Genomic DNA, 27,630 nt, shown 5'->3' on the forward strand with positions numbered 1-27,630 from the left:
TTGACATTCTCCTACTCTTGGTAGAAATGCTTCCTCATTAACATTGTTAGGTGAAAATAATGAGCTAATCAAATTTGACAAGAAATTGGCCTGAAATTTTGAAATTCTTGAGAAAAATTTTGCAAATACCAAGTTACCATCCACTATTGGTAAAGTCAACGCTTACCCTAAGTTTAAATATGATTGAGGGGCACCTGGGTGGCTCAGTCAATTAAGCTTCAGACTTCAGCTGAGGTCACGATCTTGTGGTTCACGAGTTCGAGCCCCATGTCAGGCTCTGTGCTGACAGCTCAGAGCCTGGAGCCTGCTTCAGATTCTGTGTCTCCCTCTCTTTCTACCCCTCTCCCATTCATGCTCTGTCTCTATCTCTCAAAAATAAATATTTAAAAAATTATATGTTTAAATATTGTTTATTATACCTTATCCTTTTTTATTCTTGTATGTGTCTTATATGTGCATATCACATTAGGCCAAGAATATATGTTTTGTAAATATGCAGATTATATTGGAGCTGATATTAACATTTTTTTTACTAGTAGGATATAGGATCATAAAACTTTCTAGACCACTATTTTAAACAAAGGTCAAGTTTCCAAATGGGTAAAGGGAAGAACATTCCAGGCAAAGAGAAGAGGTTATTCAATGCCAGAAATGTATGTAATGAGGTATTCAGAGAGCTGGAGGTAGTTTGAAATTATGCATATAGGATTAGCAAATAAGGGGTGCCTGGATAGCTCAGTCAGTTAAACATCTGCATCTTGATTTCAGCTCAGGTCTTGATCTTAGGGTAGTGAGTTCAAGCCCTGCATTGGGCTCTGCACTGGGTGTGAAGCCAACTTAAAAAAAAAAAAAAAAAAATTGGAGCACCTGGGTGGTCCAGTTGGTTAAGCAACCTGTTTTGGCTCAGGTCATGATCTTACCGTTCCTGAGTTTGAGCCCCACATTGGGCTCTGCATTGACAGTGCAGAGCCTGCTTGGGATTTTTTCTCTCTGCCTCTTTCTCAGCCCCTCCTACGTCTCTTTCTCTCTCAAAATAAATAAGTAAACTTAAAAAACTAATAAAAATTTTTAAGAATATTACCATATAAGATACAGACTTAGAGAAAATATGGGAAAACAATAATCAGATAATAGAAGTGTAGTTAGGTAAACTATATTATGTCCATATTATGCAGCCAGTAAAAATGTAAACACTAAAAGCAACTGAGAAACAATACTAATTGAAAAATATAGGACTTCACATTATATGTTACCATATTTCCAATTCTGCAAAATATATATACATTCAGATCAAGACTGAAAAGGAAGACAGAAATTACAATGATTCTGTTAACATATCAGCATATTTAATTATAGATGAAAATATTAGCTTTAAATGTTTTCATTTAATATTTATACAATAAATCTGATATTAAAGGAAATTTGCCTCCAGACTAATTTCTTCACTGTGATTCACATATTCCTCAGAAAGCCTCTCTAGGGTGCCTGGGTGGCTCAGTGCATTGAGCCTCCGACTCTTGATTTTGGTTCAGGCCATGATCCCAGGGTCATGGGCTCAAGCACTGATTGGGGTTCTGTGCTGAGCACGGAGCCTGCTTGAGATTCTTTCTCTCCCTCTGCTCCTCTCCCCAACTCGTGCCCAATCTCTCTCTCTCTCTCTCTCTTTCTCTTAAAAAAAAAAGGAGTGGGTTGCGCCTGGGTGGCTCAGTTGGTTGAGCTTCCTTCCAAGCTTCAGCTCAGGTCATGATCTCACAGCGGGTGAGTTCAAGGCCCACGTCAGGCTCTGTGCTGACAGCTCAGGGCCTGGAGCCTGCTTCGGATTCTGTGTCCCCCTCTCTCTGCCCCTCTCCCCCTCACACTCTGTCTCACTCTCAAAATAAATAAAAAACATTTAAAAAAAATTTTTTTAAGCCTCTGATTACATGGAATTCCTCAGCAACACTATCCACCACTAACATTTTTATTGATAATCCTTTGTAATGTGACTTAAATTAATAAGTCTAGCCAGTATCTACTGAGTACATACTATATGCAAGACATTTGTTAGATACCTGATATAAAGAGGTATATTAGCTACATGAGTGGCTCTGTGCCCTTGGGGAGCTTATCTTATAGGGAAACAAACACATGGTAAGTTAAATAATTATTTAAAATCACAATTTGAACCCATAAAAAACTTACAAGCCAGAACACAATTTGCTCAAATGAATTTTCATGCTGTCCTATTTATAATAAGTGAGTGGAAAACACTTCAGTCTAAAGTGGATCTTAAAGGATAAGTACTAGGATTTGGAGATGAAGAAAGGAGAGAGGAAGTAAATTATTTTCCACTACTTTATTTCCAACCCATCAGACAAACCCCCTTCTTAGTAAATTCTGAGGTGGGTGGAGCTGTCAGAGCAACTGAGGGCAATGTGAGTCTATTTATCTGACTTTAGAAAAACCAGTCTGGTTAGAACAGAAAGCTGATAGAAGAGACTAATGGAAGATAAGGTTTAAAAGGTAGTTTGGGGCCAGATTTGAATGTTACACCAAGAAATCTGGGCTTTGTCTTGCAGACATTGGAGAATTATGGGAGGCATTTTAGCAGATATAAGATGTCACTGCAGGAAAGCCTCTGAGGTAACTCACTTGTGTGGTTGCTGAATATGTGCCCAGGATAACAAGACATACCCTACTTGGTCATGCTTGTTCCAATCAATGAAGTGGGCCCAAATGGGAAAGTAATAGGTGACTACCCAAAAAGGACAGTGTTTGAAATATTGCCACTGTGAAGTAGACTCTGGTTATATTAAAAGTGTCATATCAAGCCTTTGATAGGTCATATATAAACACTCTAATTTTACTATCCAAAGGACTGTACTATGTAAGATAAAAGGAGAACAAACCTTTGATGAATCCTTTTAGTTTTTTATGCTTGTCACATTTCTGCTCCTAAGAGGGCATATTGTGTTGTTAATATATTATTACTAATTAGATTATTTGGGGCTATTTCAATATTATTCCATTTCTATTCACATTTTTTCAGAAGAACTTTTTTAGACAACTGTAAGTACTTTGTGTTGATTGAATACTTTGACTTAAGCATACTTCTCTACAACAAATTCTAGGTAGTTCAGCCTTGTTTTATGTGCATTATAATGTAATAGATACAGGCCTGAGAAGTTCTCAGTCAGAACAAAAGTTTGGGAACTGATTAGCTGGCACCAAATCAGAAATGGTCAAATTTTTCTTCTTTACATGGAATAGGACTATTTCAGAATAGAACAAAAATCTTTAGGTCTTTATATAATGTTGATGGTAAATGTGGAACCTATGAGAAAACTGGCATTCTGTTTCTTGGCTATTGAATACCTTTTACTCGGAGCGAAAACTTGAAAAAAAAATATTGAAGTCCCATGGATTATCAAGAAGAAATTCCAGAATGCAGAGAGGGCCAATCACTGGATTGTGGCCACTAAGATGCATCATTGCTCAACTTCATTCCTATACCTATAGGATGGAATTCTACAAGGGAATGGGAGAGAACACACAAAGCCCCAAGGAATGTGTGTTCCTATGTAACTTCCCAATCAGACAGTAGTAGAAAATGCCAGATATCAGACCAGAAAGGGTTTTTGTGGGAGAGGGTTTATAATTCAGTTTTGTAAACCCATTGATATTTCAGCACGTCTGTTATTCCTTATTTTTACAATTTACATTGTGTATTCATTAGCAGTGTTCCAGTGCTTGAAGATGAAAGTAATAACTTAGGAAAAATAACTAATATTTCCCTAAATAACTCTTACTATTGTTTTAGGAGCATTCAGGAGTCTCAGGAAAGTACTAATTCAGCCAGTTTGTAGACCACTACTTTCAACAAAGTTCAGTTTTCCAGATGGGTAAAAGAACATTCCAGACAAAGAGAAGAGGTTATGTAATGCCAGACATGTATGTAAAGAGGTATTTAGAGAGCTGGAGGTAGTTTGAATCTACGTATGTAAGATTAGCATGTAAGATACAGACCTAGAGAAAATAAAGGAAAACAGGATCAGTAATAGAGGTGTGGTTAGGTAAATTATATTCTGTCCATATTATGTGGTCAGTAAGAAATTCAGGTTTGGGTTTTTTTTTTTTTCTTTTTGAGGAATCTACCAGCGTGAGACAGCTGAACACACACCCGCCACTCCCCCCACCCGACCCTGTCAGCACTCTACTTTCTGCAACCATTACCTGAGAATTTGAATACAGTTTTCCCACTTAGTCTTCTTATCAAAAGTGATCCAATTATCCTAATTTTTATCATTAAACTCTTTGGCTGTGATTCTATACATTTTATAAGTTTTGGTAGTCTGCACTGGAAAAGAGGAAAAGACCCACTACTGAATATCCTGACACCACTAGGAAGTGCCTATTGTACATTCTCTGTGTGCCCACAACTATGCCAGAGGTGGTGGGAAATACATTTGCTCACAGCAAATTGAGAAACTGCTGTATATGTTTCAAAACCTGGCTATGGTCTGTTCATCTGCATTTTTTAAATATTTTCAATGTCAACAGGGTATGAGCCCTTTTAGAATTAAAACTAAATCCCTTACAGAGCCAAGTCAGCTGGAACTCTCAGTAAGTAAACTATTCTGTGGAGGTTAAGCTTTTAATCTGGCATGAGAGGAGTTAAAGTGAAGTACTTCTAAGCATAAGAGAAGCCATTGAGTGATAAAAAAGCCATTGAGTGACCCAAAGAGGACATACATGTAGTTTGCCTTTATATCTAACTTTCTCTCCAACTTAAATGAAATTACATGGAGATATAAAGCATCTCTCTTGATCTCAGTTGATGTTGTACACATAGTAGTAACTCAAAAAGAGTTGGCAAAATGAGCAATATGATTGCACTTGAAAAGTGAAACATAATTGTAATGATTAAAATTACAGTTTTATAAAATATTTGCATATGGGGGCGCCTGGGTGGCTCAGTCAGTTAAGCATCAGACTTCGGCTCAGGTCATGATCTTCGTGGTTAATGAGTTCGAGCCCCGGTTCAGGGTCTGTGTTGACAGCTCAGACCCTGGAGCCTACTTCAGATTCTGTGTCTCCCTCCTTCTGTGCCCCTCCTTGGCTCATGCTCTGTCTCTCTCTCCCTCTCAAAAATAAACATTAGAGAAATAAAAAATAAAATATTTGCATATGGGCAAGGACCCAGAGAAAATGTCCAAGAATAAAAAGTTGCTTGATTCATTCATTTGTTGGTTTTCTGAATGTTTTTTCTTACATTTAAAATGTTTCCATTATTGTTGCTACATATAATTTGAGTATCAGTTTTATTAAATTAAATGCATTCAAATATAACTTCTCTGTTAGGACAAAGTTCTGTCCACCACTGGGGTTCAAACGTGTCTTGGCATATCCAGAAAATTGGTGGGTTTAGGCAACCAAGAAATGATTTACATATGGGTTTTGGCAGAAAGACTGTCAAGAAGTGTGGACACCATCGACAAGGGGGTTTATCGAGGCTATTTTTCAGTCCATTTGCACTGCTACAACGCACTAGGCCAGTGTCCCAATTGGTCAATGCCCATGTCATGCTATATCTTGGATATCATGCTATATCTTGGATATCACTCTTGGATTGAGGGTATATGCTTACGTATCTGGAAGATTCATTCTCTAATGCAGCTTCATTGACTCCTCTTGGAAAACACCATAAGCAGAAATAGCAGTGCATTAAAATCTTTATTACATCACTTATAATCCATAAATGAGTAATTAGGGCTTTTTTTCCCACTTCTTGGGGGAAATACAACATAATTTTGCAGTATTGGAGTCTCCAGAAAACACAAAAGTATTTTAATTTCTTGAAGGCTACAATGGAGATCATGAAAATGTCCAGTAGAAGGTGGTGGTGACCTGGTCTAATGGGGCTGGTTCAATGATTAATATCACAAGTGTTCAATGACAACAGAAACTTTAGCAACAGACATCCGTGTGGCCACAGATAAGTCTTGTTCTTGAAACCACATAAAACAGTGTCTCAGGGCTCTCAAAAATTATGAGCAGAGTATTTTGCAAGGAGCTGCTTGCACCAGCAAGCAAAGGCAGGAGCCAATGAAATAAGGCTTATAACACCATTAGTAATACATTCATAATCATAGGTTTTAGTTCATAAGGAATATGAGATGTGAGAAGTGAATCTGCTATTCTTTCACTCAGTGGTCCTCATTCCCACTTCCCACATGCTTATTATTTGTGTGAATATAGGGAACTGAATGTACTGATAGTTTTTAAAAATACAGGGCATATTGGGGCACCTGGGTAGCTCAGTTGGTTGAGTGTCTGACTCTTGATTTCAGCTCAAGTCATGATCCCAGAGTCATGGGATCGAGCCCCATGTGGGGCTCTGTGCTGAGCATGGAGCCTGGAGCTTGCTTAAGATTCTCTCTCTCTCCCTCTTTCTCTCACCCTCTTCCCGTCTCCCCCACTTGCATGGCCTCTCTCTCTCTCAAAAAAAAAATAATAATAATAACGGGACATATTTTTTGTATAACATTTCCATAAATGGAAATTAAATACAATTCTTCATCTGGTGTTCAACCAAAGAAATAGTGATATGTTCCAATACTGGAAGAAAAATAGCTGGACTGAATTTATTGATATTTAAGGTCTTTTAAAGCGTAATTTTAGATATTTGTGATTCGCACCTAAAATGCTATTCTTAGCACCTAAACCTTGCCAAAGAGGCAACTCCAGGATTTCACCTTTTATGCATAGTGCTTAATAGTTTATAATGAACATTATAGTATTGGGTGTGTAATGAAACCTATAAGGTAGATAAGACAGCTAATATTATTCCCATTTTACAGATTAAAAAAATAGTGGCAAAGAGAACTGTAACTAGCTTTTTGGGCTCAACTTTAACACATTGATCAATAATTGTTCACTGAGCAGCCATAGATCTATGACATCCACTATGTTCTCAGAATAATATTTTTCTTTTTTTTTAATTTTTTAATGTTTATTTTATTTTTGAGAAAGAGAGAGACAGAGCACAAGCAGGAGAGGGGCAGAGAGGGAGGGAGACACAGAATCCGAAGCAGGCTCCAGGCTCTGAGCTGTCAGCGCAGACACCGACGCAGGGCTCGAACCCACACACCGTGAGATCATGACCTGAGTTGAAATCGGCGCTCAACCAACTGAGCCACCCAGGTGCCCCAGAAAAATATTTTTCTAAAGACATGAAGTTATGCTCTGAGCAGGCTAGAGAACTCATGAACTGCAGGCAGTTTATAAGGTGACCTCCTTTAAAAAAGAATTTCATGGGCCTTCTTTTTTCTCAATGGCCTATTCCTTTATGTTTTGTAGTGACAAGTGTTTAATAATTACATAAAAATAAATAGATGCCTTGGAAACCAATACACTCGAAGTACAAGACAGTGTTTATGGTATCTGATAGATGAATTGGAGATTTTTTAAAAGGAAAGATGTATACATAGGGTCCCACCAGATTTGAAGTATGGTTACAATTGGAATTTAATTAGTGAACACTGAGTATCTATTATACACAAAGTATTATTCTTTTTTTTTTAACATTTATTTATTTTTGAGAGATAAAGAGAGAGCATGAGTTGGGGAGGGGCAGAGAGAGAGGGAGATACAGAATCTGAAGCAGGCTCCAGGCTCTGAGCTGTCAGCACAGAGCCCGATGCGCGTCGAACTTACTGACTGCGAGATCCTGACCTGAGCTGAAGTCGGACACTTAATCAACTGAGCCACTCAGGCACCCTTACAAAGTATTATTCTTAATGGAAGTGAATCAAAAAAAGAATACAAGACATGATCAGTACCCTTAATAATTTTTAATTTGGCTAGAAGGGATAAGATATAGATTCAGTATATCGAAGGTCCTCAACAAATATTTATTTAATGCATGGTTGAATGGATGACTATAAGAGATTATTATTGGTCCAAGGTAGCATGTGACATATACCAAGAAAATGAGGAAATATGTGTATGCATGTGTGTATTTTAAAAAAAGACTGCAGGGCGCCTGGGTGGCTTAGTCAGTTAAGCAGCTGATGTCAGCCCAGGTCATGATCTTGTGGTTCATGAGTTTGAGTCCTGCATCGGGCTCTGTGCAGACAGCTCAGAGCCTGGAGCCTGCTTCAGACTCTGTGTCTCCCTCTCTTTCTGCCCCTCCCCTGCTCATACTGTCTCTCAAAAATAAATAAACGTTAAAAAAAAATTTTAAAAAGACTGCAAAATGATATATTTATCATTAAGAAGTCCTCTATATGTAGAGTCAGAATTATGAAGGTGAGGTAAGGTTGCAAAGGAATTTTGAATAGATAAAAAAAAATAATTAAGGAAATCAGAAGTTAGAGGTAAGAGTACAGTAAGAAGATATGGGGATACTAATGTTTACCTTAGACACAACTCATGACATTATTGGAGCAACCTGAAGTATGACGCTCACTCAAGAAGCCAAGAATTGGCACAGAAGTAAGTATTCCTCTATCTAAGGTTAGATTCGCATTACTTGCTAACACAGTGGGAAATGGAGTGGCAGTTTGGAATTTCCCTCAGAAAGAAAAAACAAATTAAATTGAGATAATTCATATTGAGATGTTGTACATTTGCAGGGACAGTGGTAATCTATAGGATTTGGGCAAAGATATACTGAAATTTATCTCCAAAGTGAATGAGTCAAAACTTGCAAATTTTATTATTTTTTTTTTATTTTTTTTAATCTTTATTTATTTTTGAGAGAAGACAGAGTGTGAGCAGGGGAGAAGCTGAGGGGAGGGAGACACAGAATCAGAAGCAGGCTCCAGGCGCTGAGCTGCCAGCACAGAGCCTGACGCGGGACCTAAACTCATGAACCATGAGATCATGACCTGAGCCGAACTCAGACGCTCAACTGACTGAGCCACCCAGGCACCCCAAAACTTGCAAATTTTAGAGACTGGCTGAAGCCTCATCAAGCAATCAAATGGATTTTTTTTTCTTTTGGAAAATGACCCAGAACCCAGTGAATTTGGGGACAAACTTAAGTGCTCTTGCCAGGTAGCCATTTAGAAGACTGGTCCCTTGCCTTGAACTTTATTTTTGAAACCATGACTTATTGGCATCCAAATGACAACTTATGAAAGAGGCCTCATCATGCTCCCTAAAGAAACAACTTGTTCTCTGCCAAAATTAGGATTACCTTGCTTTAGGAAGAGGATGCATACTCTACTGACAGCCAAATGATGATTTGCCAGAAATATCACTCCATTGTGATATTTGAGGCACCAAGGAGCCTCACATAACCCAGAAGGCAGAGGGTAGTAGAGATGGCCTTCTAGACAGTGAATGGGGAACATGCTGAAGGCTGTTCTGAAGGCAAAATAGTAGTAACTGGGCATTGCACTAACTTAATGACCTGGCAAATTAGAAACCACCTTGGTAAAGGTGAATCCTTGGGTGGGGGTTTTAAGCCCCAAGTGGTAAAGCCTAAGGATAGGCTTCACCGAAAAATGAGTGAGTACCTGTGGCATGATTTATTCCATTTCTGTACCCTGGCTAACATGGATAAAATAGATAATTTAGTCTCAAGGTCCTTCTCAACCTACATAGCACATTAAGTAGTCACACTTATCAATGGGAATTGTCAAGTCATTTAAAACCCATTTCCTTGCCTATGGATTGCTCCCGTGTGATAGATGTTCACTCCATCTTTGAATGAGAAGGTAACAGTCCTGAAAAGCACTTGGCTGTGGAAGGGGCTCTCATTTCACAAGAGGTTGGAGGACATAACTGAATCAGTATACACTCAGGAAGATGTCTAGGAAGTCAGGGATCCCATCTACCATCCTGCTGACCCCAGGAGGTGGACTTCCACACTTCATTACTCATGGACCACTCCATGAATAACTGTTCTGAGTAGCCATCAGCTGAGAGAACCTTTCCATAATGAAATTCTTTTTTTCTTAATTAAATTTTTTTTGGGGGGCACCTGGGTGGCGCAGTCGGTTAAGCGTCCGACTTCAGCCAGGTCACGATCTCGCGGTCGGGGACTTCGAGCCCCGCGTCAGGCTCTGGGCTGATGGATCAGAGCCTAGAGCCTGTTTCCGATTCTGTGTCTCCCTCTCTCTCTGCCCCTCCCCCATTCATGCTCTGTCTCTCTCTGTCCCAAAAATAAATAAACGTTGAAAAAAAATTTTTTTTAATAAAAAAATTAAAAAAATAAAATTTTTTTTTAAATTTTATTTTTTTTAAGACAGAGAGAGACAGGGCATGAGTGGGGATGGGGCAGAGAGAGAGGGAGACACAGAATCCGAAGCAGGCTCCAGGCTCTGAGCTGTCAGCACAGAGCCTGCCATGGTGCTGGAACTCACAAGCTGTGAGATCATGACCTGAGCCAAAGTCGGATGCTCAACTGACTGAGCCACCCGGGTGCCCCCATAATGAAATTCTAATGCAGCCAAGATGCCTAACAGAGTCTGTGGTTAGTTACTTCTTGGCCTTGACTTTGGATTGTTTTTGTTTTTAGAAAATACTCGGGTTTTGAGGGGAATGAAATGAGACAGCACCTGTGAAAACGGTTTGGATATTTTGAAGGCCTGCACTCATGTAGGAGCATGGGTGAAGATGATTACTGGGAGATAGCAAGAAGGTAAGCCCTGCATTTTTCCCCAGGTTGACTATTTTTTATTTAATTATCTCTTTTCATTAAGACTAGAGTGGACTCTTTTCCCTTCTGGGAGGCAAAAATAATGAGATATTTGTCTTGACTTTGCTATCGTTGTGTATGCATGACATCCCCAGATCCACTCCACTGCATCCTACACACAAGTCAGACTGACCTAACTCCCACACCACTTTCAGCACTTCACCCAGCTGCTCAGGAACCTAACTTGATCCTCCTGTCTGTTGTAGAAAATTCAAGCTCTTCTGTCTTGCATTCAAAGTCCTCATTCAACTACCTACCCCAGACACTTACCCACCAGTCGCCACCACCTCTTAAATCTCACCTCTTCCTGCTTCACATTGTAGAAACAAGTACTGTTGGAACTGACAGTCATCAAAAAGATGATGCTCATCCAATCCTTCCATTTCATACTTCGGGAACCTAAGGGCCTGAAAGGGTGGGTGATATTTCAAGGCCACACACAGTGGCCTTCCACTGTGGCCAAGATAACATGCTTTCCATTCCTCCACACAACTTGGTCCTTTGGTCCTAAGCACTGGGACAGGATGAGTAGGACTGGCACCTGGGGAACAATGTGGTATGGGATAAATGATGCATAAAACAATAATGAGAATTAAAAACTCAATGCTCTTGCAACAGACTGTGTTTGTAGCAAATGACCTTTATGTAGAATTTGCTATCCTCTTAATAAGGAATTCATTAAAGTTTGGAGTTAATCTGTAAATTTTTGTTCTACTGGCTTTGGAAGGGAAATTTGTGACAATTGTCTTCTATGTAAATAGACTAAATGGTTAATATCATTTTTAGGTATGTCAGGGTTTCCCTGGGGAATGGCCCATTGGATTATTATTGTTTGCCAAGTTCTTCCTCTGAATTGAAACTAACAAGGTCATTCCAAGGGTAACTGTATTGGGGAACCTCAGTACAATGACCCTGTTACAGCCTGCCCAACTAGAAGCTAGGAAACCACACCTTCTTTAGAAGGTTTATGCAGTAGAAAATGGGAGGTGGTTTGTGATTTAAAACCTTACTGATTGTCACAAATGGCAGGAAGACAAAAAAAGTGAAGGAAAAGGCTTGATTATAAGAAATATTGTTAAAGAAAATGAGAGGAAGTTTTGCAAAAGTTCAAATACATAATGCAATTTAAAATGAGACTGATCAACTTTCCACATCTGCTTTGATGAGTAGATAAGAATACCTATAATTTGTGTATTAAGTATTTGAATATAAATTACTCCTTATAAATTGAGGGTGGTTTTTTATAAATTTTCTTTAGTATTTAAATCATCACATGGAACTTAAGAAAAATAAATATCCTCATTTGTACATATACATAGACGGTAGGTAGTACTTGTTCAGATTATTAAAAATGTCAGGGGTGCCTGGGTGGCTCAGTCAGTTAAGCGTCCGACTTTGGCTCAGGTCACGATCTCACAGTCCGTGAGTTCGAGCCCCGCATCGGGCTCTGTGCTGACAGCTCAGAGCCTGGAGCCTGTTTCAGATTCTGTGTCTCCCTCTCTCTCTGACCCTCCCCCGTTCATGCTCTGTCTCTCTCTGTCTCAAAAATAAATAAACGTTAAAAAAAATGTTTTTTAATTTCAAAAAACAGAGCCTGAATTAATGAAGTTTTAATATGCCTATAAGTAAGTATATTAGTCTAAATGTCCAGATTAAGATTTAGTACTTTTCAGACTTTAGCACCTAAAACATATCTCTAGGATGTGACTATAACAAAGCTCAAAGGAGCAGACTTTGTCCTCTATACCACAAAATAAAAAATGGTTGTTTGTTTTGATACAAATATGCACTTTAAACCCTCCCCCCTCACACACACATACGTGCACACACATAAATCCTCCAATATTCAGGAAGATGCATCATTTCATCTGTGGCTCCCATCTTTTTAAATGTTTATTTATTTTTGGGAGAGAGAGACACAGAGAGAGAGAGAAACACACACACACACACACACACACACACACACACACACACACACAAAACATGAGTGGGGGAAGGGCACCGACGCGGGACTTGAATTCACAAACTGAACCATGAGATCATGACCTGAGCTGAAGTCAGACACTTAACCAACTAAGCCACCCAGGAGCCACTGTGGCTCCCATTTTTCCTGGCACATGGCAGAGGTGCACCAAGAGCTCTCTATAACCCAGAGTTCATTAACTTCATTAATTCAGGCTACATTTGAAATTGTTACTAACCTGAATAAGTACTATAGTCTATGTATTTGTAAAAATATGGAGAGATATTTTATTTTTTTAACTCCATGGTGATTATTTAAATACTAGAGAAAATATAAAAAGCACCCTCCAGCAGGGTGTGCTTGATCTATATTTAGGAAAGACTTGAGAGGTCATCGTCATCCAATTTGGGAAAAAGCAGTTGTACTTTGCACAAGCAAAAGCTCAATAAATGTTTGTAATATTGAATTTGTTGACTACTGAAATAATAATTCTCTGTAACTGCAAAGGTCTATACAAATATAATGTACTAATAATATTAGGCATTCAATCCATTTGGTATATAATTCTTTTCAGCCCAAGACTCACAAAAAACAGCAAAATGTGCTTTACTCCTGCCTCCTCTCCCTCTCAGGTGGTCTTCAATTTCTTCTGTTTTCTCTAACGTCTACAGAGATACCATTCTTTTGCTCAAGATCAAAGTAACTCTGCCTCCTTTCAATTCTTTATTAACATTACACCAATTCTCAAAGAGCACTCGTCTCTCAAAGAGAGCTATCCCTTCCTGACTTTTGCTTCTTCCTCCAAACAGATTGAAAATCGTTTCTTTTGTCTTGATATTTTGGGTGTGACTTGATACATTCTTGGGTTTGTCTTCCTGGACATACTAGATTTAGACCTATGTAGTATTCTCTTACTTCTCGTGGGTTAAATGCACATCAGATAGGCCTCAGATCCTCTGTCTTTATCATGTAGCCTTTCACAGATGGAGCCCTGCATAACCTCCATCTGCAGGCCCCAGCCTGTCTGGGACTGTGAGTCAGTTCTCCCTAAAGCCAGAAGAGTATCAGCAGCCTCAGCCCCATCAGCCTGAAATTGGGCTTGCTGCCCATAGAGCGCTAGCAATGAACAGCTGGGGCCTGTAAGGCTTTGGAGTAACAGCATCTCCAATCTGTGTTGGCCTCAGCCATACATACAACTGGGAGGCAGCAGGGTGCAGTGGGAAAGGGCAACAGCAAAGGAGCCAGGCAGGCTTGGAAGGTTCAAGTTAGTCTCCCCATTCTGACCTTAGCTGTATGACCTTGGGCAAGTCACTGAATTTTTCTGAATCATCTGTTTCTTTACCTGTAAAGGGGAGGTTGTCTCTAATGCCCATCCCCTACAGGGATTCTTGCTGGTAGCTTATTTAGTCTTTCTATTACACTAGTTTCCAATTCAATACAAACAGAGTATTTCAAATTGTATATTTCAAATTTTATATATATTTCAAATTAATTTTGCCTGATAGGGTGTTAGAATCTTGACCAAATATAAAATCAGTCATCAGACTTCTTTTGTGATTTCTGTTTTCTCATACCTTTAAATGATACATTTAAATCAAAAATCTATTGGAGGGCAGGAATGCTTATCATAATCATAATAATTGCTAATTTATAGTGAGTGTTAATTTATAGTAAGTGTTAATTTATAGTGAGTACTGACCTAGGTGCTTGACATGGATTGTCGCGCTTAATCCTTGCAACAATCTTATGAAGTAGATACTATTGTTATTGTCATTGTACATGAAGAAACCAAGGCAAGAAGATGTTAGGCAGCATGCCAAGGGTCACATAGCTAGTAAGTAGAGAGGGATAGAGTGGAGACTGGGAGAGAAAGAGTTCCTAGATAAACCAATAGGTTATTCTTTTTCCTACTTCAAGCAATGGTCATGTCTAACATGCTCCTGATAATAATGAGTACATTTATTGCCTGGTGCCGTAGTCATTAACTTGTTGAATATCTTCTGGGTGCAAAGCAATGACTAGGAGATTTGCACCTTGAGGCATTATAAAAGGAGGAGGAAGATAACAGTCTCTGCCCTCAAGAAAATCAAAAGCTAATAGGGAAGCAGCCTGAGCAATTATGAACTCCAATATAAGTAAAATACAGTAAGTGCTTTAATAGTGCTACACGCTAAGTGCCACTGGTCCCAGAGAGGGAACAACATATTTCAATCCTTTCCAGAAAGCTTGATTTCAAAGTTTATCTTTGAATTGAGCCTTAATGAACAAGGAGGTTTTGAGAGGCAGAGAAGTGAGAGAAAGACATTCCAGGCACAGAAACCACATGGGTAAATATTCACACTGAGTCACTATTGACTCACTAACCTCAGTGTAGGGCTTGTTCCTGGAATTGCAAGGAGCTTGGGGTTTCTAAGCTCTACGGTATTTACAAGGAAGTCCTAATTTGGTAGGTGATAGTAGAAAGGCAGAATCATAAAATCTTGGGGTTGAAGGGTCCCTTAAGGTCATCTAATCCAATAACCCATCAAATAGCTAAATCTCTTCTAAAACCTTCCTGCCAAAGGGGCATCTGGGTGGCTCAGTCAGTTGAGCGTCCAACTTTGGCTCAGGTCATGATCTCATGGTTTGTGAGTTCGAGCCCCGTGTCGGGCCCTGTGCTGACAGGTCAGAGCCTGGAGCCTGCTTCAGATTCTGTGTCTCTGTCTCTCTCTGCCCCTCCCCTGCTCATGCTCTGCCTCTCTCTCAAAAGTAAATAAACATTAACAAAAATAATCTTAAACACCTTCCTGCCGAGTTGGGGCGCCTGGGTGGCTCAGTCGGTTAAGCGGCCAACTTCAGCTCAGGTCATGATCTCGCGGTCCGTGACTTCGAGCCCCGCGTCAGGCTCTGTGCTGACAGCTCAGAGCCTGGAACCTGTTTCAGATTCTGTGTCTCCCTCTCTCTGACCCTCCTCCATTCATGCTCTGTCTCTCTCTGTCTCAAAAATAAATAAACATTAAAAAAAAAAATTAAAAAAAAAAAAAAACCTTCCTGCCAAGTAGTCATCAAAGCTAGGCTCACATATTCCTAGCAATAGATATGTTATTATCTCCTAGGGTAGCTGATCTCATCACTTTCTGAAATTATATTATTTGCTTATTTATTTGTTTATTCAATTATTGTCTTTATCAGATTAGAACTGAAGTTTCAAGAGAGTAGGGACTATCTTGCCTATTAGGTATCCTCAGTGCCTAGCACAGAGTAGGCATAAAATAAATATTCATTGAAATGAATGCATTCCATCTCCAGATAGTTACATTTATAAAATTGTTAGGTTATTTCCACAAAATAGTCTTTTACATACATGAAGACATCTATAAAATCCCCTTTGTATTTTCTCCAAGTTAAATATCTCCAGTTGGTTAACAATTCCTCATGAGCTATAACTATGGGACTCTTCACTATCCTGATTACTCTCTCAAATTCCTTTTTGTCTCTGTTTCTTTTAATGTTCTTCTATAATAACAGAAGGCTATATCCCAACTTTGTGTCATCCTCCAACTAGAGAGGTCTGATCATCTCTCTTGTTTTAGGTCTTATAGTGTGACCACATTTGGCACTTTGTTGAGGCCTACTTCACATTGTTGCCTCTTGTATTTCTAATTGTCAGATAACTAGCCTCCTTCCCACTCCTACTACCCCCTGCTATGTTCTACCACTTGCTAAAATCTCTCCTGTCTTGGGGCGCCTGGGTGGCTCAGTCGGTTAAGTGGCCGACTTCAGCTCAGGTCATGATCTCGCAATTTGTGAGTTTGAGCCCCGCGTCGGGCTCTGTGCTGACAGCTCGGAGCCTGGAGCCTGTTTCGGATTCTGTGTCTCCCTCTCTCTGACCCTCCCCCGTTCATGCTCTGTCTCTCTCTGTCTCAAAAATAAATAAACGTTAAAAAAAAAAATTAAAAAAAATAAATAAATAAAATCTCTCCTGTCTTGACTTGTACAGATAGAGTTTGAAAACCAAGCCTAAGGCCTCACATTTAGGAGGCTGTTACAATAATAATCTAGGACAAAAGGCACAAGGTACAGAACTAGCACAGTGTGGCCAAAAAAGAAGAAACAAAAAGAGAAACACACTTGAGGCCTGATCAACAGAACTTGCAATCCACTGATTTAGTAACTGCTAGGTCACTTTCTCAATGAATGCCTCTCCCTCCTGACTGCTTGTGAATTAGGAGTCAATTCCCAGCTTCTCCCCACCTCACTGTCTCTGAAGTAAGCATACAACATAGTCTTTTTAGTCTGTTATATATTTTTTTCCTAGTTACAATATAAAAAACTTACTGGGAAAACTGAAAGATAGTAAGATTTCTAGCCTGGATGCTTGAGAGAATTGTGGTTCCATTATCAGAGTTAGGGAATACAGGAATAGACTTTAAGATGATAATGAAGAATTTGGGGCACCTGGGTGGCTCAGTTGGTTGAGCGGCCAACTCCTGATTTCCGCTCAGGTCACGATCTCAAGGTTCATGAGTTTGAGCCCCGCATTGGGCTCTGCACTGACAGTGTGGAGCCTGCTTGGGATTCTTTTTCTCCCTTTCTTTCTGCCTCTCTCTCTCTCTCTCTCAAAATAAATAAATAAACTTAAAAAAAATAAAAGGTAATAATGAAGCATTTGTTTTGGGACATGTTGAATTTGAAAGCCTGAGGATATCTGAAAGCAGTTAAACAATTTGTTTTAGTACTTTAGATTTGGAGCACAAAGCTGAAATATAGATTTGTGTGTCATCAATGAAGATACTTGAAGCTTTCCCAGACAAGAATGCTGAAGATCATCTGGATTAAAAAAAGATATGGCTAAGAACAAAACCTTTAACACGTCCTCCTATAATGGGTATCTGGAGGAGGAATCTCCCAGAAAAAGAGAGAGGTGTGCTGAGAGGGCATAAGGAAAACTTGATGAGTTTAACATTGGGTTGGCCAAAGCTGGACATTATTACAGAAAGAAGGTAAAACCAGTCACATTAAACCCAGCAGAAAGCTCCTGGAGAACAGAAATTCTTAAGATGTTACTGAGTTTGTCAATGAAGAGGTAGTCTGATAACCTTGAGGAGAATAATTCCAGTGAAATTGGAGCCAGGGTGCAAGTTGTTAAGAAATAAGTTGAGTAAATTTTAACAATGAAGTCAAAGCAGTAAATGTAGACTGCTGTTTTGAGAAGCTGTTATACAATACATGTAAAATAAAAAAGAAACAAATCCATATGAGATTCATACAACCCACATATTCTAAAATATAATAGGAAGTTAACTACCATTTCACTGCGATTTCCAACTGGCTTTAGAATTAGGCACTTTATAAGCCTATAGGTAGTCAATAGATCTCACTATATTAAAAAGAAAAATGGAAATATATTTTTATGGATAGATTTCATTGAATTTAAATAGGGTTACATGTATTTTCTTGTTTGTTTTTCCCTCGGTTCCCTCTTTGGTGTCTAATTATTAGATGTCCAATAATTTTCTTTGAATTCAGTTCTCACCTAATTCTGCCCAGGCTGGACACCAGGTCAAGCTCATTAGACTTTAACCTACCATAGATTTTGTTGGAATTACCACTAGGTCTAATGAATTTCTGGATCCCTTCTATATTGTCTTCTAATGCCATGGGCTGTGAACCTCTGGGAAGACCCTATCACCTCCTGCCCTGGCCTCCACAGCACATAAACTCACAGGGTGTCAACTCTGGAAGTGGCTTTACAGTTTTCCTAGTTCATTCTCCTTCTATTTCATAGGTGAATGAACTGAGGCTCACAGTGGGAAAATGACTTGTTCAAGGAAGCATTGTTACAGAATGACTGCCGCATGATCTTTAGAGTGAGAGCTAGGATGGAATCCTGGATTCATTATTACCTAATTTAATGACATTAGGCTAGGCTCTTCACTTCCTGAGCCTCAGTTTTCCCATTTGAAAATGGGCTAATGATGGTCACACCTGCTTCATACAATTTCTATATGATTGAATAACACGTGAAGCATCTAGTCAGTACTTAGCACATGGTAGAAACCCACAAAATGTTGATTCCCTCTCCTTTATGCAAGGTTCCATACCTAATGTGACAGAAACAAAACTCAAGCAAACCCAGGTCTTCCACACCAGCACCTTTTTCATACGTAGGGGTCTTCAAATTGAGATGCCCCTGGAGGTATGTGAAGATCTTCTGAGAGATATGGGGGCATGGACAGCTTCAAGACAATTGATTTCCCAATGCTCAAGTTCCATATGAACTTTTCCCTAAAATTGATCTTAGTATCCGTCTGCAGCTGAGTTTCATTTTCCTCCTATTTCACAATAATTTTTCCACTTAGTAAGAAGATAGACATTCCAAACCTAAGTAGAACATTCCCCCCCCCCCCCCCCCCCCGCAAAGTGTTGAATCTCCAAAGCAAAAAACAAAGGGACTTTGGGACAATTTCTTTAGTCAGGATTTTATAAACTGCATCTCAGTTGGAGTTCCTGGGTGGTTCAGTCGGTTAAGTGTCCAAGTTCAGCTCAGGTCATAATCTCCCAGTTTGTGACTTCAAGCCCCTCATTGGGCTCTCTGCTGACAGCACAGAGCCTTCTTTGGATTCTCTGTATCCCTCTCTCTCTGCCCCTCCCCCCTCCCCTCAAAGTTTGTCAATGTGTTTCTATTTGTGGAATTTTTGCTATGAATTCTGCTCTAAATAAATAAATACATACATGCATAACATACATACATAAATAATACATACATAAACATGAAAAAAAATAAACTGAATCTCAATCTCATTCAGAGGTGTGATTCCAATAAATTTTTACTTTTTAGGTTTAATAAGATTATTAAAACCTGTGGTAATGTAGGCTGTTCAGTTGTGCACTTCCAATAATTGTTTCAGTGCTCAATGCAAAAGAAACTTTTCAACACTTAGAGATTTATTAATTTTTAAAGAATTTTTTTAACTTTTAGTTCACACATGTATATATTTTTGTTGAAGAATGATAGGCTGGTGGATAAAAGACCTCTGAATATAGAAATACATTCCGTTAGATTAAAATCTGTGGAGGAAGTGGGATGGAAATAGGAGTTCAAGGAGAAAAAGACCTTATAAAATGTTCAACAGTCAAAAAAGAGGTTGCTACACACTTTTAAAGTGGATGAGGTAACAAGATACCCTCATATCTAAATATCATTAGTAAAATTTAAGAGAATGATGAGATAGATTTATTTATAATATGCTGGAGATTATCTTTTTCAACTCTTCTATTTTTCTGAAAAGAATTTAAATGTCAACTTAAAAATGAATTAGGAAGAACATAATTTTTCAAAATTCTTTTAGGGGGTACTGCCTAGACTACCCTAAAAAGGTCCACAGCCATTTCAGAGTTTTATCCTTATTCTAATCCCTGACTAAGGGAGAGCTTCCCTTTTTTTTGATGTTCAAAAAGATACATGTGCACGCACACAAACAACATATCCCCCCGGGCTTTAGGTCTTGTTCCTTTGATTCCACATCCTCTCCTTTGCCCTTTAGGGACATATCTTTGGCTCCCAGCCCTGTAAGTTTACATCTTACCCTTTTCAGCCCTGATGCTCTCCCTCCCGCCCAGCTCCATATACACACACACTTGCCCATTTTCTTCTGAACTTTTTTAAAAATTTATTCTAATGTTTATTTATTTTTGAGAGAGAGACAGAGACAGAGACAGAGCGTGAGCAAGGGAGGGAGGGTAGAGAGAGAAAGAGGGAGACACAGAATCTGAAACAGGCTCAAGGCTCTGAGCTGTCAGCACAGAATCCGACGCGGGGCTAGAACTCACAAGCGGTGAGATCATGACTTGAGCCTAAGTCACACGCTTAACTGACTGAGCCACCAAGGCACCCCTAAACTTTCTAATTACTGCAACATCGCTAAAGTTGCTCCAGCCATTAGGAAACCATTGGCTTCTTCCTTCATTTTTTGCTTCAACAATAATTCTGAAACTTCAGCATCACCCAGAGGGCTTGTTAAAACACAAATTACTGGGTCCCACCTCTAGAGTTTCAGTATCTAGAGTTTCAGATCCAGTATTTTGGGAATGAGCTCTGACATTTTGCATTTTAAACAAATTGCCAAGTGTTGCTGATGGTGCTCATTTGGGGACTTCACTTTGAGAAACACTGCTCTATGCTAGTATCTGGTCAGCTCACCAGAGATCATGTGGCCTAAATGGCAGGTACTGTCATATCTAAAGCTAAGAGTGATACCAAAAAAGATATACCAGGCAGAAATATATGAGGTTTCTCAGGCATATTTCTCATACAATCTAAAAATTCTTCTGGATTGGATTTATTTAGAGCAGAATTAATAGCAAAAATACCACAAATAAAAAAACATTGACAAACTTTCATAGGAACTTGCATTCATGGTGAACTTTCTATATGCCAAGCATTTTCTAGGCAGATTCTCACGCATTATCTCATTTAATCCTCACATCATTTTTGTGATGAGTTTTATTCATTATTATTTATTAATTATTATATTATTTACATACTATGTGTTATATATAAATAATATTCATTATTTATTCTCTTTACCCATAAGGAACTGAAGAGCTGAAAGGTTAAATCCATTGGAAACTGTCCTTTAAATTATTCACTAATTTCAGGTGACCATACGGAAGAATGAAAACATCAGTTGTCAACCTGCTTCTATAAGAAAGTAAATATTTCAAGACATGTGTGTGGGGTGCCTGGGTGGCTTGGTCAGTCAAGTGTCTGACTTCAGCTCAAGTCATGATCTCATGGTTTGTGGGTTCCAGCCCCACATAAGGCTCCACACTGACAATGTGGAGCCTGCTTGGGATTCTTTCTCTCTCCCTCTCTCTGTGCCTCTCCCCGACTTGTGCTTTCTCTCTCTCTCACAAAATAAATAAACTTAAAAAATAGCATTTAAAAAATTATGTGAAATCATTTAAGAGTCAATAAAAAGAACAGGCAGATTTTATTAAAGGATAAATATTTGGTCTTACCCAGGTCATTCATCAATCAACAAACAGAAGAGAATCTGGAATCCCATTCCACCCACTACCCTTTATTGATTTAAAAAAGAGGCATAAAAAAAAAAAAAGAAGCATTGGATTCCATCAACCATAACTCAGTTCTTTCAACACAATTGGAAAAAAGAAACCACCAGTAATACTGTACTGTTTAAAAACTCAACATATATAAAGCAGAAAAGAGTATTAAATTATAGAATGTTCTAGTATCCTAGAGAATGGGCTGATAAAGACTAATAATTAGAGAATGTTTCCCATTGCATTGAGAATTTGCATAGGTGTGTGTGTGTGTGTGTGTGTGTGTGTGTAGTATGTTCTCATATCATTATTATTCTCCATTTCTGGAATCCAATAAAAATTACCAGGCATAACAACACAGGTATCAACAGATGTTGGCGAGGATGCGGAGAGAGAGGATCTCTTTTGCACTGCTGGTGGGAATGCAAACTGGTGCAGCCACTCTGGAAAACAGTATGGAGGTTCCTCAAAAAACTAAAAATGGAACTACTCTACAACCCAGCAATTGCACTACTAGGCATTTATCCAAGGGATACAGGTGTGCTGTTTCAAAGGGACACATGCACCCCCATATTATAGCAGCACTATCAACAATAGCCAAAGTATGGAAAGAGACCAGATGTCCACCGATGGATGAATGGATAAAGAAGATGTGGTATATATATATATATATATATATATATATATATATATTGCAACTGTGTAGATGGAACCAGAGGGTATTATGCTGAGTGAAATTAGTTAGTCAGAGAAAGACAAATATCATCTGACTTCACTCATATGAGGACTTTAAGACACAGAACAGATGAACACAAGAGAAGGAAAGCAAAAATAATATAAAAACAGGGAGGGGGACAAAACATAAGAGACTCTTAAATATGGAGAACAGAGGGTTACTGGAGGGGTTGTGGGAGGGCTAAATGGGTAAGGGGCATTAAGGAATCTACTCCTGAAATCATTGTTGCACTATAGGCTAACTAATTTGGATATAAATTAAAAAAATAAAATTAAAAATAAAATAAAATAAAAATTACCAGGCATGCAAAAAGGCAGGATATCATAACCCATTGTCAAAAGATAAATAAATCAAAACCAACCCAGTACATGGATTTTATAATTATTGTATAGAGGTATTAAAATGGTATTCCATAGGTTCAAAAATTTAAGTACAGATATGGAAGTTGTATATTTAAAAAAGATCAAATCAAACTTTTAAAGATCAAAAGTATAATATGTGAAATGAAAAATACAATGGATATGATTAACAGCTGATTAGATATTACAGAAGAAAAGATTAATGAATTTGAAGACATAGCAATAGCAGCTACCCAAAATTGAACAAAGAGAGAAAAGAGAACTAAAAAAAATATGATGGAGTATCAGTGAGCTGTGAGACGATTTAATACTAATTGGACATCCTGACAGAGAGAAGTGGGGCAGACAGAAAAATATTTGAAGAAATAAAGGCCAAAATTGTCTCAAATTTGATGAAAACTGTGAACCCACTGGTCCAAAAAGCTTGACAAGTCCTAAATACCAGACACGTGAAGACACATAGTAAATTGTTCAAAACCAGTGATAAAGAGAAAAACTGAAAAGACATCAGACATGTCATACAGAAACAAAGATGAAGATTCCACATTTCTTGTTGAAAACGATACAAGTGTAATAACATCTTTAAGGTACTGAAAGGGAAAAAAATAACTGTCAACGTAGAATTCTATATAAGAGAAAGTATCTTTTAAAAACAAAGGTGGACTTAACACTGTTGGTGGGAATGCAAACCACTGCAGCCACTGATTCAAAGGGGTCAGGCACCCCCCCCCCCCGGATGTTTATAGCAGCACTATCAACAATAGCCAAATTATGGAAAGAGCCCAAATGGCTATGGACTGAGAAATGGATAAAGAAGATTTGGTATGTATGTACACTGGAATATTAGCCATAAAAAATAAAGAAATCTTGCCATTTGCAACAACATGGATGGAACCAGAGAGTATTACACTAAGCAAAATAAGTCAGAGAAAGAAAGGTACCATATGATTTCACTCATATGCGGAATTTAAGAAACAAAGCAAATGAACATATGGAGGAAAAAAGAAGGAGAGAAACCATAAAACAGACTCTTAACTGTAGAGGACAAACTGAGGGTTGCTGTTTGAAAACAAAAGTATAAGTGGAATAAAGAACTTTTCAGACATCCAAAAGCTGTAAGTTGGAAGATTTCATCATCGGCACACCCTCACTATAATATTTAATTTAATGTTTATTTTTGAGAGAGAGAGAGAGAGAGAGCATGAATTGGGAAGGGGCAGAGAGAGAGAGGAGACACAGAATCTGGAGCAGGCTTCAGGCCCTGAGCTGTCAGTACAGAGCCCGACATGGGGCTTAAACCCGCAAATCATAAGATCATGTGACCTGAGCCAAAGTCAGATGTCTAACTGACTGAGCCACCCAGGCACCCCTGCACGCCCTCACTATAAAATAAGATTTCTAGGGGCACCTGGGTGGCTCAGTTGGTTAAGTGTCTGACTCTTGATTTTGGCTCAGTCCACAATCTCATGGTGTGTGGGTTCGAGCCCCACGTCAGGCTCTGCATTGATAGTGTGGAGCCTGATTGGGATTCTCTCCCTTCTCTCTCTCTCTCTGTCCCCCTCCTTAAAAATAAATAAATAACATTAAAAAAAGAAATAAGATTTCTATTTCCACCTTTCCAATCCAAAAGCCTTTTACTTCTTTTTCTTGTTTTATTGCACTGGGTAGGAACTCCAGTACAATGCTGAATACAGAACAGACATCCTTGTCTTGCTCTTGATCTTTGTTAAGTAGTCATTTTATCAGACTTTCTTTAGTTACCCATTTTGAATGTACTGTTTCCTGTAAAGATCATACCATTTTTTCCCTATATAGAAGGGAAATAAGAATCTGAGGACAGAAATTGCAGAAGACAGAACATTACTTAACATTAAAAAATAAAACAAAAACAGAAAGATAATTTCTAACATGAGGACCATTAAGAAATGGAAATTGTCGCCTTGGGAGAAAGTACCTTTCTAGAAGTTGCAGAGAACCACATGCTATGAATAGTGTGGTAGTGATTTTCATCCTACATGGGAAAAGAAAACAGTTTCCTTATGGTTGTGATGATCCCATGATGATCTGAGGCTGTGAGATGTTGTCTCAAAGAAGGGAAATTATAAACAAACTATGCATTTAAATGCTTATGTACATTATGTACTTATGTACAGAGTTACATATAGGCAATCCAATATACCACTATTTTTTCAAGCTTTTCTATAGTGTATTAAAACCAAAAATTCTGTAGCTTTGTTCCTCACCTTATTAACTAGATTCCATCTTTCTTTTTAAAAGATTTTATTTTTTATAAAGCAGTTTAGGTTCACACCAAAACTGAGAGGAAGATCTAGAAATTTTCCATACGCTCCCTGCCTCCACACATGCATAGTCCTGCCTTTATCAACATCCCACATCAGAGCAGTGCATTTGTTATAATTGGGGAAACCACATTGACCCATGATAATCACCCAGAGTCTATAGTTTACATTAGGGTTCATTCTGGTTGTTGTAATCTATGCATTTGGATATACCACTATTTTTTTTATAAATACGTTATGTTCAAATTGTGTTTTAAATGCCCTCTTAAAATCTTTCTCAGGGAGTCTTTAACAGCAAATTCATTGCAAATTCTCAATGCTTCACTGCTCAATAAAGAAGTTCCATTGCACACAAGTGTGGTACCTGCTAGGATTCATGAAGCTTGCTAGAAGAAATCCTGGTTGCTAAAACAAATCTCTAAGAATTCTGAACAAATTCCCATAAGAAAAGATGGTGCTGAGTGCTCTGGGACTCTGGGGTGTGTTTATTTGCTTTGGTGAGTGTCTCTCTGACCTCTTTAGGTCAGTGGGAAAAGAACAAAGGCCTCTTTCTCTTCCTGATTACAACACCAGGAAGCCCCAGGTAGCTGAAATGAGAATGCTTCAAGATACAGGAATAGATACATTCCCATAGAGAAAATAGGACAAACAACCAATTAAGAGCTGAACACTGGAGGAAAGACCAACAGCCCTGGAAACCAAAGCAGTAAAGTGAATGAGGCCTGCAAAAGATTTGTAGTGAATGTCAAACTTAAATCTGGGTTGACATCCCAGATAATTTGGTAATAATTAATAATGGATGAAATCTAGGTGGATTGGGATTCCATTTGTACCTAATTGTTCATGTTTTATTATTTAAGAATTAATACATGCAAGACTGTATAATTAAAAGTCAATCTACCCTTTTACCTAATCACTGTAACCTTAATCAACCAAGTCTGGGAGCCAGAGGCAACTATTGTTACCAGTTTCTGAGGTCTCCTTCCAGGGATAATCTATGAATATACAAGATTGGGGAGGTGGGGGGTGGGGTAGGGACATAATTGCAACACAATGAACACACTGTTCTGTAAGGTCACATTTATCTTTAACAATGTATCTCTGAGAAATTTCCTATTTGTACATAGAGTTCTGCTTCATTTTTTTTTTTTTTAAACAGCAGCATAGTTTTCCATTGTGTGGAAACACAATTATTTATTGACCAGTCTGAAAATGATGGATATTTAGATGGTTTCTAGTCTGTTGCTAGCATATTTCTGTTTTAAAAAGTATGCACCTTAATAATGCCTTTTAATGAATATGCTCAATAAAATATATCAACTGGGAATAATACTTCCTACTTATCAAATTAGCTAAAATAGGTTAAAATACTTTATTAAAGGAGCCATGGAAGAACAGGCACATTAGTTCTAAGAATATATACATATTTGTTGAAGTATCATTGCAATTATTCTCGAGCATTGCCATTCATCAGAATTTCTTTAGAGTTTCCTCTCAAAACACAGATGCTTGGGTTATTTCCTTAGAAATTCTGATTTAAAGATTGAATTAACTTCTCTATACCTAGAAGCAGGGTTGAAAGAGCCACTCAACCATCCTAATCCCAGGCTCGGATGTGCACATATTGGTAGCTACCAATATTACAAAATTAGTTCTTAGAAAAAAATGGCCTTTTATAGATCTTGCCTCATGAATTCAGCCTTATTAAGGGATGACATATTTCACTCTTCTTTTATTACACATTAAGAAAAAAATTTATGGAAAAAAAAACAAAGAGTTTATTTTATTAACACAGCTATTTACATAAATCTCGATTGTTAATTATCTTTGCAAAAGTAAAGTATATAGTTTTAATACTTATGTACACATTAGCTTGGTTCTTTTTCCACTTAGCTTTATTCCAGATGCACATTTAGGTATAAAAATAGATCACAAAGTTAGTATTGTAATAGTTCTATGCTTACATTGTTTTTACCTTATATTTTGCAAAACGAGCCCTTGAGTCAGGGTATTTGGGTTATGCCCAGTTTCCCTAGTATAAATGGTGCAGATATAAATGTCACTCATTATTCACAAACATTTTTTGTTTTAAATTATTTCTTTATGCGTTACTAAAAGAAGCAGTTGCACATGAAAGGGATAGAGTTTTAATACTTTTGCCTGTATAGACTGCTGCACAGAAAGATTCTAAGTCATTGTGTTCTGCAGAATGGACCAGTATATACCTGTTTTCCCATAAGCCTCTCCAGCAAGGGGTTTTATTCCTTTCATCTCAATCTAATAAGTATTGTTTTATTTCATACCTAAGGAATTTATTGAATGCATTTATCAAAATGGTTTTATTTATTTATTATAACTTTATTTCATTTACTTACTTACTTACTTACTTACTTACTTACTTACTTATTATAATGGTTTAACTCGACTTTGACACCAGGCTGCCTGGGTTCAAATTCTTGCTCTGACATAGGACTTTCAGAAAGTTACTCTCATTCTTTGTGCCTTAGTACTCTGTGTTTAAAATGGCAACAATGATG

General features: G+C 38.1%; 1 protein-coding gene across 2 annotated transcripts in view; it reads left to right on the forward strand.

Moving 5' to 3' along the window:
• LOC128315189 (uncharacterized) overlaps positions 1-26,432 on the forward strand; it is a 37,037-nt gene extending 10,605 nt beyond the window's left edge. For both annotated transcript variants that reach the window (XM_053220918.1, XM_053220919.1), the window contains exons 2-3: positions 10,508-10,630; positions 25,375-26,432. The gene's annotated coding sequence lies outside the window, so the exon portion shown is untranslated. The remainder of the gene's footprint in view (positions 1-10,507; positions 10,631-25,374) is intronic.
• The last annotated feature ends 1,198 nt before the right edge of the window (positions 26,433-27,630 follow it).

This window comes from Acinonyx jubatus, chromosome C2 (assembly GCF_027475565.1).
Source record: "Acinonyx jubatus isolate Ajub_Pintada_27869175 chromosome C2, VMU_Ajub_asm_v1.0, whole genome shotgun sequence".
In the NCBI taxonomy this organism is placed as follows: domain Eukaryota; kingdom Metazoa; phylum Chordata; class Mammalia; order Carnivora; family Felidae; genus Acinonyx; species Acinonyx jubatus.